The sequence below is a fragment of the Ischnura elegans genome, chromosome 2 (assembly GCF_921293095.1).
Source record: "Ischnura elegans chromosome 2, ioIscEleg1.1, whole genome shotgun sequence".
Taxonomy (NCBI): domain Eukaryota; kingdom Metazoa; phylum Arthropoda; class Insecta; order Odonata; family Coenagrionidae; genus Ischnura; species Ischnura elegans.
The window spans coordinates 13,819,207-13,836,794 of record NC_060247.1 but is presented as its reverse complement, the minus strand read 5'-3'; the positions used below and the strand labels follow the sequence as shown (position 1 = coordinate 13,836,794).

Below are 17,588 nucleotides of genomic sequence, written 5' to 3'. Positions count from 1 at the left end.
CTGTGGAAGTGGTGGTTCGTGGTACGGATTAAGTGCAAAAAATTGGTTCGTTTGAATTCTTTGCGTGTCACTGCGAGCCGTGCTCTGCTGAAGATGGACGGCCGTTACATTTGATTGATCACGCTCGATATCTACGCGCTGGATTCCTTGGCATGAAGTTAAAAACAAGGCATAAAGTCTAGCGCCGATGCTGCGTTCAATTCTTCTTCCCGTTGAAAAAAAAATGGATGTGATTATATTTTGTATTCTTGCCCGCATCGAAAATCACCCGCGGCGGCGTAACGCCATTATTTTCCAGGTCTGTTCCTGCGACATTCTTTTCCTCTTCTACTGCAGGCCCATTTTTTGTACATCTGTCGCGGGAACCTTGATGCATGGGCAATTTTTTTCGGAGAAGAAATATCAGTACCCTGGACGTGGTGCAGTTTTTTTAAGGAGGTAGAGGTGCTATGGCGCAATTTAAGGAAAAGTACTTCTCTCGTACAACCATAAAAAAATCTGCAATACTGTCGTGCGCACGCGACGTGGAATGACGAGTCACTCCACCACGAAGCGGGCACAACTTGGGGTCCTTGCCAATTCGTCAGTCCAGAGACGAAGAACACTCTTGCAAATGTTTTAAAATCAGTTTTTATTTGTCCAAACTCCACTTACACCGCTCCACAATCTCACAATCAATTACGCAGCTCCCATCTCCACCACTTTCCGCAATGGCATCCCGCACAACAATCCCCCCAACCAAATAAGCAACCCCAGACAACCGATCCAAAAGTGGTCTCTCTCGATGGTCGTGACCCTGGGCCTGCAGAACCTTCTCCATCCAAACTCAGGAACACCACCCTTTGTGTTCACAACAATACTTATCTGCCACATTGTCAGAAATATTTAATGTTTCCAATGAAAGGACAAGATACTTTGTCTAACATGAACTCCGTCCAAAAAGATCCAACTAATAGTTTTGAAATACGGATGTGTATTATTATTTTTTCCTAGCCGTCAGCCGATGAAGTACTATTAGAATATAATGTTTTGTACTTTTCATGAAACTTGCGTGTACCTCGTTTCTGACTCCTTTACCCACTTCCTGCTTATAAGTTGCTGTTTTGGCAATTCGATTGAGTTTCCCCTTAACCCCGTCCCACCATCGTTACGCCCGCGCGATGCCCCATCCACCGTGGGGTGCTATATATTTCGTTTGCTTGTGCCTCCCTCATCTCCCCCAATACATCTTGCTCACTCGGTCGACGACGGACACTTCCTAAACCCTCCCTTGCTCTTTCTTTTTTTCCCTCTTCACCTCCATAGAGTTTATATCACTATAGGAGGCTCCACTGCGGGGCAGTTACCGCGTTAATGTGAAACCGGTCTCCACGAATTAATTCTCCAACTCCAACATTAGTCCGCAACCAGTGGCGCAAGGGTGGGTAGCCTTCAGTGTATTTCTCTTTGAATTCCCTTCGTAACTTCGTTAAAATCAATACTGTAATGGACGAGTGGCTACGGTGTTCAACTCTCACGCTGAGGTTCTAAGATCGAGACTCGTCAATGATACTTTTTTCAATATTACTTTCTATTTTTTTACATAAGCCTGCTTTTCACTATTATATATACAAACTTGAGAATGGTATTCTAATACCTTAACTACTGGACCATAATTACCAGTACTTCCTGCGGGCTTATACGTATGTTTTGAAGGGACTACATTGCACTCATAAATGTTTACCTGCGTCTTTTTAATTATTAGGTGTCAAGTTAAGCTTAATATTAATTAACTGAGCTTGATTTTGAGCAATAAACGATTACATTCAACGCGTAGTGCATTTCTTGCGGGCTAATAGGTATGTTTACCTGTATCCTACCGACTGGAACGCCACTATTTATTGCGACTGGTGGGAATCAATGGAATCATGGGAGTGGAGAATCCTGTGTGGAATATTTGTGTTCACCTCCTTCCTCTATCTCTCTTCTTTCATCCGGGAGCTTATTTTCATATCTCCGCCACTCTTTTGCTTATCTCCGTCTGCGCTTCCTCTCAATCAGTTTGTGAGCGGTCGAAAATTTGATCGCAGTGAAATAACCTGCAAATGAGTCCCTCTCTGTACTGTGATGCCTTCTTTCAATGCGTTTTTATACTTTAGATCTAATAAAAAAATACCATGTCATTCGCTTTTCATTTACAGCAGGCTATTTCCAGTGCCGGGTTTCTCTCCATCCTTCATACGCATCCCTTAACGTGTAAATGCCGTAATTTATTAGACGCTTCCTCTGGTTTAAAGCTTTGTTTGTCGGGTCTTATTTTTTTCATAAAAATTTTCCCCTATTTAGTTGGCCTCGCTGGAAATGAAAAATTCTTAATTTATTTATGAATCATTGTCTCCATCAGTGAAAGTTTTGCCTGTGCACTCCGTCGTTTCCCGTTTGAGTAATTTGAAAGTTTTTTTGCTGTGCAATTTTTAAATCTGGGAAAGGTTTAATATTCTCTGAGGGATTCAATTATTTTCTTTGATTCCCATTAGTGGCACATATTCTGGTTATATTTTTATTTCATGTTTGAGAATAGTTAGCGCCTTACATTAAATTAGCATTGACATACCATTCATCATTTTCCAATGAGACGTCATCGTCATTTATTAATATTTAGTATATTTGGGCCTCGCTGTTTAAACTTGGGTCTGTTATTATTTTTATGGTAAATACGTTGTGATTCTGTGAAGTTAAGATTTGACTGCGTAATAGATCCCATTCCGAAGCATCCGTTCATGGTCTCGGCGAGGTCCAGGCTGTTAAGTGGCAAGTTATTGCCTTCGTCTGTTTGGTGTGGGGAAATTATTATTATTATTCTGAAAATCTTCGAGGTGGCCCAGAGAGAGGAACTGGCCCATTTATTGGCCGTTGGTCTTGTATGTGGACCAAATGGATTGCTCGTCTGCAATCTTGAGCACTATATACCCATTTATCCTTTGTTTATGCGTGGACTTATGCCGATGCCAGTTTGATCTTATCCGTTTTTTATGAAATCACTGGGATGGGAGTGGTGAATTATGCAAGTAAAATCGTCATTGGTCTTATACGGTAAAGATTTGATAGACTGTAAGGCGCTAAATGATCCTGGGAGTAGCGTCTCGGCTTTGACGTAGTATCCAAACTTCTAAGCTGATTCCTTCCTTCTGGAATGCCACTTTTATTACTGAATCCCTTGAAATTCCTCATCGACGTATGTACTGTATTGTCACATGAAGTTTCTCCATGGAATATGGAATGGTACTCTTCTACCTTCCACCTTTTTTTCTATCGCACCGCACGCAATAGTTTCCTCCTAGAAGTTCCTCAATTTCGGCATTTATCAACGATCCCTTTTCCACCCGAAAGCCTTTATTCAATTGCCTCATCTCCCAGGCACCATCGCTTGACCTCTTCTGCTCATCGTCTGTTTTCGAAACCACCCTCCTCAGTCTGGTCTGCTCTTTGTTCATTATATTCATTCGGCTTATTCCTAATTAATCTGCTATTTCGCGTGTTTAAATTTCGTATCGATAGTTTTTTTCTAATTTTAGTCATTCATTTGCTCATTGATGATCGTAATTCAAAAAGCATTTGTCCCGTTTTTGGAACGTTTCAGTAAATGAATACTATTACCTAAAATTGTCAAGGTCTTCCTCTCGACAGTAGAAGAGAACTAAATACCTCCGATCAAGAAAAACCTTAGCGGTAGTGTCCGGCGGGAAAGAATCTTAGGTGTGCATTAATGAAATTGATTCTTTGGAGACCAACGCACTGGAGGTAAGCCTAACGGAAACACGCCTTGTGTAAGACGCTGATAATAATACGACTAGTATTACATAGGAACCCTTTTAAAATAGTGAATGGTAGTTCGATAAGGTGGATCTCCTTCCTGACCCTTCTTCCCCCAAAGATCTCTCGCTCTACAGCTTTCTAAATATCTCTCCGCTCCCCTTTTTCCTGTCGTCATGGAATCCTGAATACTTCACCCATCCTTCACGGTCGCTATGCATCTCTCTGACTACAGACCTCACGCAACTTCTTCCTAAGTGTGCTCCTTTTAGGCTTTCATGGGCTATTTTAACAACGGGCGGCGTTCAACTTCCTGTATCCTCGGCAATGGCTCGTTCCAAAGACAAGCGCCTAAAAAGACATTATTGCGAACAGTTGTTGGAAAGTCGAGAACCGTTAATATGGGCTAAATTCCTCGTTTGCTTAACCGAAGGTCGCGGTTTTGAGTTCTGCCTGAGTAGGAGATTTACACCTCCATGTACATGATTGTGTGTGCACGATCATTTATGAAGTATCGAAAAATTGGCTTCGGCTGTTTGCTTTGGGGAAATTATTATTATTCTTCGAAGTGCGAGGTGGTCCAGAGGTAGGAACTGGCCTCCGTACTCTGGCCTTATGATATTCGCTCGCCTATGGGTTAGTCTGGGGTGAGCTCTACCCTCAAATGGGTGACGGGGTGAACAGAATTAGGACTAATTAGTCATCTCTCCCGTTTCAATAGTCGCGCAATCATATGTACTTATGCCCTGGTTGGTGATAAATTTACCCGCGCAGAACATGCGACCTCAAGCCTGGAAAATTTATCCCGCAAATGGGAAGTTAGTATCAAGGAATGAGGGCCTGATTATGTCAAGGTAGTAAAAACTTATGTAACTTTATAAAGTTTCTTGGAATAGTAATGCGTTTTCAAATTTTAGTGAGCTGCGGTATTTTCCGCACTATTTTAATTGCCTGTTGGCTGGCCTCCAAGAGGTCGTCGATTTTTTATGTCTAGGATGATGAAGCGTTGGTTTTCTTTTGAAGATTTACGTCGATTGTAATCGCCCTTGTATTGTAAAGGAGTGCAGTAGTATGGCAATGATCGTCGCGTTGGCCTTCTATTACAATGCTGGTCGTATGTTGTCTAGAATTGTCTATCTTAATTATTTTAATCATTTTTCGACGGTGCGATTCCGATATTTTTTTCTCCATTACCACTAAAAATAGATGACCAGGCTTCGTTTTTTACCGCGTTTTTGTATACATTTATTTCCAAACCCCAGACCGCAAAAATAGTTCACTGATCTCAATAGAATGGAATTACGATAGATGCCTCCCTCCCCCGAGTGAAGCCAGAAAGTTTTAAAACCTGTGAATTGTTACGAAAATTGTAATTGTAAAAAAAAAGAAATTGTATTTGTCTAAGGAAGGGCTTCTCATCATTGCCATGAATTCCCGTAGGAAGTGCATGCAGCTCTGAACATTTTAATGCAATTTAAATCCGATGGGTGACGTATCTGATTTGGATGATGGGTCTCTGTGACCTTTAGAGAAATTTTAAGCCTTTCAAAATACACAGTTACCTTTCTCGATTAATAAAATATTATTTTTACCTAGAAACACATGTGGATGATGTGACGCGGCATGTGCCCTGCAGTGGGCTGATAAATGGATCAAAGAATCGGCATCAAACTTGCCCTTTGTGGGAACGCTGTCTACTAATATCAGGGTCTGAGATCCGGATTGTTTTCAAAAGCGGATGCTATTAACCACGAGCTCCAAAAGTTTAAAATTTTGCTAAAATTTCGGACGATTTTGGCGACAAACACTCATGGAGTCGGATTACTGCAACCATGTCCATTTCAGCAATAAGTAACAATGATTATAATTTGTAGCCAGTGGCGGATACATTTGGGGGCCGCAGGGGGCGCGCCCCCCCTTTCGGGGCCACCCGCATTGCCTAATATTGCAGAACCACAATTGTAACTTTTTTATACCATAAGAGAGCATTGTCTTGTATATACCTACGTATTATCAGTTTAAATAAAACTTTATTAAACCATGTAGTGACTTAATTATTTGCCATTGCGGAAAAAGTAAAGGTAGCTCAAGATATCTTTTGCGCCCCCCCCCCCCCTTGAGTTTTTTCTGTATCCGCTGCTGTTTATAGCATTATATATGCAAAGTTATTTGAAGAATTTTACGGTTGTGCATAACGTGAGAATGGTCAACGAATTTCGAAGTAATGCTACCCGAATAATATGCCCTCCACATTGTGGGTGCTGTACGGCGACCTCCATTCCTTTATATCTTCTTCAGTGCCAAGGGGACTTCATCACTACTCACTTACTAGTGTAATAATAATAAGCCATGTAATATGCGTCAATGCGATAATTTCGATTTCTATTTATCGAAATATCTTTGACCCCTAATGCCTCATTCACATTACGATTGTTCCAGCGATTGTCGGAACTATCGTGAATTCACACGACGATTGTTAAAACCTGTGCTGCCCTCTAGTGCTGACATATAAAGTGAACGGGAAATTGACGGTTAGCAAAGCTGTTGAGATATGCAGGGTCAAGATGTTACTATGTTCAACGTGTATTTACCGAATAATTTTTCCTCCGGCCATATTCTTCCTTCCTAGGACAAATCCATGCAAAAATAAAGCGAAGAGTGCTTCACGAGGTTTTCGTCTTCCTCTTGGCGCTTCCTTTTCCGGTCTCCCTAACCATCGTAAAGTGGGACCGTTCGGAACCACGTGAACTATTGTCAGGACATGCATTCACTCGGCTAGTTCGGCCAACTATCGTTAGGACGATCGCTCCGACAATCTTAATGTGAACGAGGCAAAAACTATGTAATATTCGTCAGTGCGATAATTTCGATTTCGATTAATCGAATTATATTTGACGCCTAAGTTCTCAAGTCGCACTCTTTTCCTTCCTTCTGACCTTTCGATCGCTGCGTCTGATATTCTCCCACTCTTCCCCCTTCCACACCTGCTCTTCCATTGTATCCCCCCTCCACCCACCTTCATTTTCTTTTCCCAATTTCTTTTTTTTCATTCTCTCCACACCCTCTCCTCTTCTTCACCTTTCTCTTTCGGCCTCTTTATCCATTGTCTTCCTTTTTCCTCCGATCCTTTTAGGAGCCTTCCATCCCCTCCACATCCTCCGCACAGGGTAGCCAACTTTCCGATGTGTGTGCCGGGGGCTTGAGCCCACGACCGGGTGATGGCCGTCTCCGGCGAATGCCTAACCTGCCCGGGCATGCACATACATGCGGGCTCCCTTCCTCCAGAACCCTGCCTCTGACCGACGGTCACTGATCGTCCTATGCGCTATAATATAGGAAATAAATACATTGTTAAGCAAAAATTGATTGTTTCAGGCGTAACTTGGTGAAAGCGATTCATTATTAAAATTAAAAAGTTCTTCTTTTTAATTTTAACATCGTTAAGCATTTTACGAACCACCCCGTTCTTTCCACACACGCCCCAGTCCAATGCCATCTTCAACGCAAAATAAGGCCCATTCCCTGTCATTTTGTCAACAAATCCAAATCTATTCTGCCCTATTCTACGCTTACCGAGCTACCTCCCCTATTTCCATCGTCCCTTACTCATTATAGGTATTAACATATGTAATAAATGTATTATGGTAACAGTTGAGAATTTTTTTTTCAGGTGAAGTACGGGAATGTTAATGATTAGGTCGCTAAAACATCGAAAATAAAACTTATAACGAAAGAGATTAAAGCCGGGAAATATCTTGTAAATGTGACGAAAAACTGTGCGGGAGTGAGAAAAGACCAGAAAGCTTGAAATGAAAATACACAACCTTGGTTATTTTTCACTGGAAAATTATTTATTGGTACGACGCGTTTCGACGCTGAGGCGTAATTCTCAAGAAAACTGTTTATAATATCGACAATCCAATAAATACCCAAATTCTAGCATGAGGTGAGGGTGAGGAGTTATACAGAGGGGGAAATTTGGGGTGGAGTAGGAGGGTTGGTGAGGGAATGGTTGGGATGCGTGACTAAGCACACGCTAGGAGAGGCCTTCTCCCTCTCTCACCCCTGCTAGAATTTGGGTGTTTATTGGATTGTCGATATAATAAACAGTGTGCTTGAGAATGACGCCTCAGCGTCGAAACGCGTCGTGCCAATAAATAATTTTCCAGTGAAAAGTTACCAGGGTTGTGTATTTTCATTTCAACATGGATTTTCACAAAGTAAAAGCCGAATCGATTGAATTCACCAGAAAGCTTATAAAGGAATATGGTGGAGGGGAGAGGGGGGGACAGCGAAATGTACCTACCGAGTACGATTAAATTATGAACGTAAATGAAATTCAGCCGACCTTTACACACGTTGAAATAGGTACTCCATAATTAATGCAGAACCAAAATCTAAGTCTGAGATTTCGTTTTCCATGGGAGAGCTGTAAACATTTTCCCCTTGATGCTTGTCTTTGAGAGTAATTACTCCGAGGAGTACACTCAAAGTGGCATTATCAATTACGAAAGGAATTGGATCGGTAGTATTCTCGGTTTTATTAAATGATAGCGTGTGTTGCGTAGCTTAAGTCCTTGGCGTATTCTATGGATTTCCGTCTTTGGGGGTCCGAGATCAAAGCAAGATAAATGAGCAGATAATTTTAAATAAGGGCATTCCATTTAATTTTATATTTAAAATAAATGTGAAGTAAAATTAAGAAAGTTCAGTAGTACTAGTAGAGAATAAGAATGTACAACGATTGCTCTAAGCAGCGAGCTGAAGACAATGTCCACTCGGCAGAAATGTGTCCTCATTTCGGGGGAGAGGAGGTGCTGTTGGAACTGCGAACTTTGATATGTCATTTCTGTAGGCATGTGGAAGTTAAAAAAATAAATTTAGGTATAGGGCTTCCTCGAGTTTATCCTGCAATATTTCCAACCGTTTTTTTTTTCGCTTCTTTTCCCTCCCGCCCTCTTCCGTGCTCAATCTTCGCAACTCGCCGCCCCCTTCTCTTCTTAAAATCCTTTCACGGCTGCCGAGGGGGCCCTGGGACTCGTAACCTTCCCTCATATTCCCCGAAACAGCCTCCCCCGCCTCCACTCTTCGCCCTTCCATCGTTTTTGCCTCGCGAGGGCATCGCAGGCCAATCGTCCAGCTCGGAGCGAGGCAAAAATGTTCTGCTGAAAATTTTAGCTCATACCTACTCTCACCCTAGTTCGTCTATCAAAAGTTTCCTATAGACTTTGGATACAATCAATAGTTTCATTAAATTATTTTGCCATTTTTTAAAGCAGGAAAATCAACTATGAAAAATCGTTGTTTCATTGGTTCTCCTTTCACAGTCGCGTTTATTAAGAATGATTCGACAGGACTCACACCCTTAATACGTCCTGTGAAATGTTTCCATCTGCTACGTTTCATCATAATTCTGTACTGTGGTACGGTGCTGGCTCATCTGCACTTATTTTCTTACATAATAAATCGCATCATCCTGAAAGGGTTTAACCGTGTGTAATTTTTGATCTTACTAAGGAGGAACTTTTGTCTGTTAACTTTTCCTCCACTGATATTTTCCTCTATCTCAGTATGTCTCCCATGTGAGTGAATATTACACTGCTGGGAATGTTGATGGTGTCGTGGGTAAATCGCTCCGCTACGGAAGGAAGCTTGTGGAGTTCAAACCCGAGGAAAGGTCTGAACTTTTCCTCCTAATAATTCTTCTAATCACGATTTTCTGTGCGTCGGAGGGTGGCAGAGGCCTATGTGCGAATTATACTCGCCGATTTTGTTATCACTGGCTTAGGTTGTGCTCGCACCTATCGAACCGACGCACAGTGGTCTAAAATCGGAAAAAGCCGGACAGAAGTCCAAAATGGCTTTTTTCAAGATAGAGACTTAAAATTTAGCGTAAATACTCATACATTATTGTCAATTATGTATTAATGTGCCATTTTTCATAAATTTCATCCGTTGCTGAGATACAGTAGCCCAAACATGATCAATTTTTCAAATACGCGCGCGATCTCGTTTTTCTCCGAAAATCTTTAAACTTAAGCAGATGGTGTTGCGATTTTTATGAAATAAAAAACACAATATTCCTTTGACCGGATACTTTGGCTGTATAATCCACGAACTTTAAAGATTTTGGTTCACATCTGCATGGTTTTACAACACAAAATTGATCACCCATTTTTCGCGTGAAATTTGAAATAAAGTAGACATTATCTTTCGTTAACGAAATATGCAACTCGGGAAACTTATATCACTGTGTGTGTGTGTAAAGTGGAGTAAAGATTTCTTAAAAATTCTACCAAAAATATTTGAAAAAGTTTGAAAAGCAACCAAGGATATGTGAGCGATTTTTCGATCGCGCGTCAAGTCTGAGCTACGCGACGCGGGACCCTGAGGATCCGTAACTGCGGTCGATTTATCAAGTTTTTTTCAGAATTAATTGTTAAAAGTCGTCATTTGAAGCATGGTACATGATAAGTATTGACCTAAAACACAATTACCAGGATAATGGATCGATCGACTTGGCTATTTAACGCATTTCTGTTGTGAAGTTGGTAAGGATTAGATGTTTGTCCGAACTTTGGGGACGCGCAAAAACGTCTCGGGATGAGGGTGTCGTCGCCGCTCGCAGTTTATCAACACTTAAAAATCGGGCTTTAATGTGAGTTTTGATCAATTTATTTTTCTCCTATTTTAATTTTTGAGCTCATCGTGGGAACGAGTCAAAACTACATATTGACTGTTTGTCTTCACTTTTGTTAGTAGCAATAATTATGTGTCATAAACAGTAAGTGTCGTAAAGTAATTTTAGGATTTGGAGAAGCCGTTGTAATTGTGATCGCATCCGAACCGGCAAAAGTCGATAGAAATAATATACAACAGTTGTTTCTTCTCGAAATTCCTACATCAGCAAGGAGCAACCTCACGACGTTTTACGCTGCTGTCTTTAAGAATCTGAGTCGTCATATCTTCCATGTCCTTTGGATTGGATGGACCTATTTTTGGAGTGCCTGCATTCCCGTCAGCCTTTGAGAGCATCCAATCCTCCGCTTTAGAGTTCAAGCAAGTAGAAGATTTGCATAATTCGTTGTTGGTAGGCTCAAATAGAAATCAACCCGCGTTGCTTAAAAAAGGGGATGATGTCAGTTTTCTACGTGGAATTTAATTAGGGTGATATGAAAGTTATGTACATATATTAAAAAGTACAATACTCACGCACAAAAGGTTGATTTCGAAAAAAAGTGGACTGAATCACGGAATGAGGTAAAACATTGATAGTCTCCAGTTTCAAAGAATGCTCAAAAATGGTTGGTATTCAATTAATGGGGTGCCAACTACCATTTTAATTCGACATCGTCCATGTGCAGGCATGCAATCATGAAAACATTCCTTAGGAACGATGATTTTCAGTATTTTTTTTTTTTTAATATTACGGCTTAAGCAGCTTCTGACACTATTGCACTATTTTACTGGGGAAAAATTGCGTCATCTATTGTTAAGATACTCTTTTTTTTCGTATTTATATCGGAGATTTTAAAATGAGTTTTGGTGCACTTCAGTTACAAAATTTCCGTCAATTTTTGGCGATTTTTTACATTACTGAATGGCATGGAGTAGCTAGCCATAAAACGCCGTTACCATAATACCAAGTCATTCATTTTGACATGCAGTCATTGGATTGCGTCAAAAGTTTTAGCGCGCCCATTCCTGTGGCTAGCTCTTGGTTATGGTCCAATTACGTACTCTCTACATGTAGCATGTTTTTGGATTAGTCTACCTTAGAATTTTTCCGTTGAAAAAGCGGTCATTATGTGCATCATGTCTCGAGCAATAAACCTCGTCTGAGTCCTGTCGCGTCATTGGTTAGTGCAGACGCTGCCCGGGTGTTCGTTGGTTGCCTGTGTTACGAAAAGAGGCATTGCAGTTTGCAGCTGTGCTAGCTCATGATGGATTCTTGACGGATTGCCTTCGCTGCGTCGGAGATTCCGCCTGGCCTTTGAGAGCACCTCATCGTTCTTTGCTTCATTGCCTTCCCTTGACCCTCCTGTGGCCTCCTTTCTTCTGCAAATCATCTCCACACTAATCACCTCTTTTTCTTCGGTCTTTAGCTTTATTATTTCAATTACGGAGTAATTATTTGCTTGACGAGCGTGTCTCTGCCTTGAGCCATAATCATTTTACCTTTTTAACTAATTTAATGGACTCATTTTCCCAAATTATAGTCAAAACTCTATAATTCGAAATCAGTTGACTTGATTTTTCTAGAAGTCAAAAGAATGTAATACAGAATTGAGCATGTTACTAATTTACTTGCATGAAACTTTAGTAATTTTGAAATTCTTGCGTTGGTTTTCTTTATAGAATCTGAAATATAAAATCTAGCTCTTAAAACAAACACCTCTTACTTTAATGGACAAATTTCATCGTTTGTGTATCGTTAAGATAATCACATTTATAATTATGCGGGTATTTTCGTTAGTGTTGAAGGAAAATGCTTTTTTCCTTTAGGAAGTGAAATCCTTGTAATCACGCCTCAGTTTTCTTGTTCCCCCTGAAAATTAAAAAAAGAGTGTTATTATAGCATTATTTCTTTTCTTGAGAAGTGATAGACTTAAATGATTTTTGGTTAGCTCGTAAACTTGTGAATCGCCGAAAACATTCTATGGGTGTTTACCAACCAAATCTGACCCTTCTTCCATGTCTTGTGTGCTTAATGTTTGTTGTATGATTTTTTTGCTACTTGTGCTTTCAACTGCTTTTTTCGTTTATATTTTTCAGGTAAGCTGGGTGATATCTGATCCAAACCTCGCAAATATACCACTATACCTTTCCACTTGAGAAACATCGTGAGTATTCTTTCGTCTTATCCCCATTACAGGCCGCTGAGTCCTCTGATATCGTAGCGTTTCATTTTACGCGCTAATATCACCCTGTTCATATTTTTTTATAACACAAGCGCGTAGAAAATCGACGCTTAATACGTCTTTAACGCAGAGACGGAAGTGATCGAGTTAACGGGTTCATTTCAGTGTAAAAAACAAGTACATCTCAGGTTTTCAAGCGCTGTCGATCGGGAATCTAATTTTAGAAGCACTTGTAAAGGCAAAATAACCGCCGTGCCCTACTCTTCCAAGGCAGACCCGCTCGGCTGCAGCGTCTCATTAAAACCCTCCTATTCCCCGATGCAATAAAACTGGAGTGAGTAAGTCTTCGAAGCGATCGTTTTTTTTGCATGCAGCTAGAAGGATCAGTAGCTGTGAGACGGTTGCTTTGTGGCATGGGTTCGTGAAATTGCTTCTGATGGTCCAAGAAAAACTTTATAGGTTCACATAGCATAAAAACTTAAATACAATATTTTACGTCGCTTGCGGAGCTGGTTGTGCATTCAAATTTAAATCTTTGTAGAAATTGTACATTTTTTACTATTTCAATGTTTTTTTACAATTTTGTACAATAAACTCTTTGTAAAAATTGTACAGAGTTTTTATCTTTTTACTTCAAACATCACATTCGTGAGTATAAAGGCGTAAGGGAAGAGGATATTGCCATGGAGAATGTGCTAATATACCGAATGACTTGGGGATGGGAATTTTGAATAGCTACCTTAGTAGTTTATTTTTGGCCGCAGGTAAAATTCTCATTTTTTATTATTATATAGTACAAGTTACAAGTTGGCTATTTGCCAGGTGGTAACAGGTTATACAAAATAAAAAGAAAAACAAAAATATAGCAAATGAGAAATACAATACCTAAATGAAACTGGAAAGTATTAAAATTCAGTGATATTAATTTTCCAATATTAATCCTCTACACCTCTTTTTGAAAATCCTTACGTTGTTAGGGTAGGGCTTAAACAGTTCTGCAGGGAGTCTATTCCATTCCGTAATCGTCCTGTTAAGGTACGAGAATTTCTTTACATTAGTCCTTTGCGGCCGGCATTTCATCTTGAATTGGTGATCATGCCTACCAATATAGCTGGGGTATTCAATCTTCCTACGAAGTTCCCCCCATGCCTTTTCCCCTTTCAGTGTGCATTGATCGTGATAGAGGATATCGTATATAGGTGTGAGTAATTTTATTTCAAATTCATCATTTGCATCTTATTGGCATGAAATCGACTTTTTTAGAATTTCGATTTAGTTACATTTTAGGTCCATCAAAGTTGACATATTTTACCTGCACCAACGCTGATATTCTATCGGGACCAATTTTGTAAAACGTTGAAACATTAATCTTTCATAGTTATATTCGTTTAAATGTAATGGATATATTATATAAGGAGCTAACTTATCCTCTGCCCCACAGTTACTGGTGGGTATGTAGTGAAACCGAATGGAAAATGATGAAATCTATCAGGGCGTCTAATTTCCTCTGAAAATTGAGTTATCTGCAATAGTTTTTTTTATGAGATACAGTGAGTGCGTGGCGTTTTGAGGTACCTACTGACGACTGAAAGAGGATTCCCTTCCCTCCATTTATATTCTTTTGGGGTTATTCGTTAGTATAAGATTTTCGTGGATTTGGTGACCTCCGTATGGATTATGCTTCAAGTAACACGGAAAAACGGTTTACTTGGTATTTTTGTAAAATGATCTTAAGTTTATCTCACTCTTCCCTTCTTTTATATTTAGTCATATTTCCAGTGCCGTAACTAAAGATATGCTGTGGGGGGATGAGGGGGATTAGTGGATGCAGCCCAGCCCAGCAGCAGCAGGTAATGGGGAATTCAGGAAAATTTTTGAAAAATAACATGCCTGAAAATGCATTTTACATCATTTTGGCGCTTATAATTTAACTTTAAACAGAGGCAGTTATTATGTATCAAATCCATACATGATTTTTAAATGCATTTTTTATTTTTCTGAGGCTTTGTGGGGATACATCCCCTCAACCCCCTCCCATAATTACGTCACTGCATATTTCCCTCTTTTTACCGTTAGCCGCCGTGGATCCATTTTCATCTTCTAGTACCAGACATTTTCTCTCTTAATTATGTTAAGTTCAGGCTGTTAAAACTGTCTACTGATCAAGTATTAAGTAGAGTGGAGAATGAGCTGTGTTCTGGATGCCAGATACAGGGAGACATGTGGACTGAGAGCTCCCTAGTATCCGGTTAATGCGAAAGGTACAGATATGAGATAAGAGACACGCAGGGCAGAATCTCCCTGTCGAAATCGACACGAATGTCTATTGGCGCCAGACAACGCATGAAGAACTTCAAGGATACGTACCATAAGCATTCACTTACTTATGTTATCTTTGTAATACCGCTTCAATAATCACCTTATATTACAAGGGATACCTACGGTTTTGTTGTATCTCACGATGAAGCACACATTTCAGAATTGATCTTCCCCCTCAAGCTATGGAAGTACATAATTCACCTCATCCTCAAAATATGGTATTCAATCGTCCAAAACTCAACTTTATGTGTGCAAAGCATCTTTATATAAGATATTTCCCGCTATTCACTCTCCTCTCGCGAACGCTAACGTTTGATGAGACGAATGTACAGTCGTATAATTAATTTTTTCAATATTTTATCATTTCCTTCATTTTTCACTCCTTCAATGCGAGTGCCCCTTACCGTGAGCTGCGATATTTTTAATAAACAACATATTTGAGTTCATACTTATTTTACTCATACGCACCACCGCTAGCGAGCATTTTCTTAGCCTTCGCCCCAAATTTCAGCTGCGACTTCAAATACATGAAACATCGTTGACGCCCCTCACGATTAAAAGGTAAGTAGTCTAATCAACGATGCCTCTAGGAACAATGGTATTTGCCGATGGAATTATTATTCTGCAAAGTAGACTATTAATAGGATTGTAGTGAACATTGCCTGTGGGATAAGGTAGTAAACAATTTGGAAATAAATCTGTGATAAAATGGATGTAGGTATGCTAAGAACGGAGATAAGCGCTATCTTTCGCCATCCTAAAATCGGTATTTGTATCGGTTCATATAGAACCATTTTTTGCATGATTTAAGACCTATAGCAGCGATAATTGCTAAGTTTTTAATTGTTCGTCCTTTCATATTATGTCCACCCCGTCCGAAACTGGTCATGTTGCCTGCTATGCTGGCTACTCGAAGAGGATTGCGGGAAATATTGTCGCAGAGGTATGAGGGAAGACAAATTCATCGTTTTACCTGCGTTAATTGTTTATGAAGGACGATAGTTAGACATGAAATGCTCGAGTCTTACTGTGAAACGCGGGGCTTGCGATTAAGTTGCGCGAAAATTCCATTCCTCTCACGCCTCCCATGTGGTCTAGTGGCTAGGATATCTGGCTTTCACCCAGAAGGCCCGGGTTCGATTCCCGGCATGGGAACTTTTTTTTTCTCTCGTTGGTGAATTTTTTTGCTGCTTCAATCTTCAATAGTGGAGTTGGAACTTGAAAACTAGCGTTCTTCGTTGTTTTTTTCTAATTTCTTAATTTCGCTGCTTTGGCTCGTCGGCCTCGCGCGCATTAACATGGCAGTTATTATTTTTCTATCTCAATATTTTGCCTTAGTTACTGAATTTTACGGAGATATTATTTATTTAACTAATTTTGTTTATATTTTTACTCGAGAATGTTTTTGTAAACGATTTTCCGACATATTTGAAAGAGCAGAATTCTACGGAATCTTGGGAGTTTTAGGTGATTCTGAGGCCAAAGACCGGTGAATTTTCTTCGGAGAGACTTTTCAATGTGGCTCTTTTTTTGTGGTTTTACTTTGTATTAAATTTTTGAAATGGTATTATCATACACCTGCAATAAATGCTTAAAAATAGCTCTGGCATTAGTATTATATGTTTTGGCATGTGAAATTAAACAATTATTACGCTTTGAACGGATGTTTATCTCTAATACGTACTTGCGATGAGCAAACATTGGCACGATGGGAATGGGAGCTTGAAGTTCGTGCCCTCAAACTTTTTTTTTTTACTAAGTCGTCCATACCTAACCGGAATTCCTCATAAGTTGCATGTCAATTGTACTATTTTTATGAGTAAATATTCCAATGCTAATTATAGAATTTAACCCGTTAACGCCTAGCGGTACCAAATGGTACAAGCTGGTAGTGCAGTGCTAAACTTAACTTTTTTGTCATTTGTCGTAATTTATTAGGGGTTTTGTGAATTTTAAATTAATTTAAATATTTTCAATAACATTTTTCCGAAAAGTTTGCAATTTTAAAGCTGTAAATAAAGCATTTAGAGCCGCTTGAAAAAAGGGAATTATCAACTAGCCCAAATAAAAACGGAATTTTTAGAGCAAGCATTTCGATTTTCTTTACTTACGCTACGTGTACTACTCTTAAAACAGAAGTCTTATTATGTTATTATGATTGTTATAACATGTAAATCTCAGATAAAGTATATTTTTTTGATGCGAGCCTAGCATTTGGGATGTTATAATGCAAAACATTTTGGTGGTAGCATATGGTACCGCTAGGCGTTTCTATTAGGGATAAAAGAATAAATTTTGCACCTAATGACTCAGAATTTCATTGAAATTTAGATACATGATTACCACAAAAATCGCACAATATTTTAAATCCAGGCGATACCGGGTTAAAGTGAGTGAATTCTAAACGTATTTAATGATTTGTATTGATTTTTCGAACGCCTTATGTAAAAGTATCAAGCTGAGTGACCGTGCCTCGCCTTTGGTATTGATTAAGTATTTCCCACCTTCAGTTGCCGTCGGATGATACAGTTTTTCAGAAAAAGAGCATTTAGATGCTTACCGACGTGATCTAGCGTATTTTCGCAAACTTAACTTTAAGCTGTAAAGCGCCTTTGA

General features: G+C 39.6%; 1 protein-coding gene and 1 non-coding gene across 2 annotated transcripts in view; both read left to right on the top strand.

The window, feature by feature from the left end:
* LOC124153417 (TBC1 domain family member 1) overlaps positions 1-17,588 on the top strand; it is a 315,494-nt gene that overhangs the window by 85,074 nt on the left and 212,832 nt on the right. The gene's annotated exons all lie outside the window — the stretch shown is intronic.
* On the top strand, positions 16,056-16,127 carry Trnae-uuc. Its single transcript has one exon. It is a non-coding gene; the product is annotated as a tRNA-Glu (tRNA).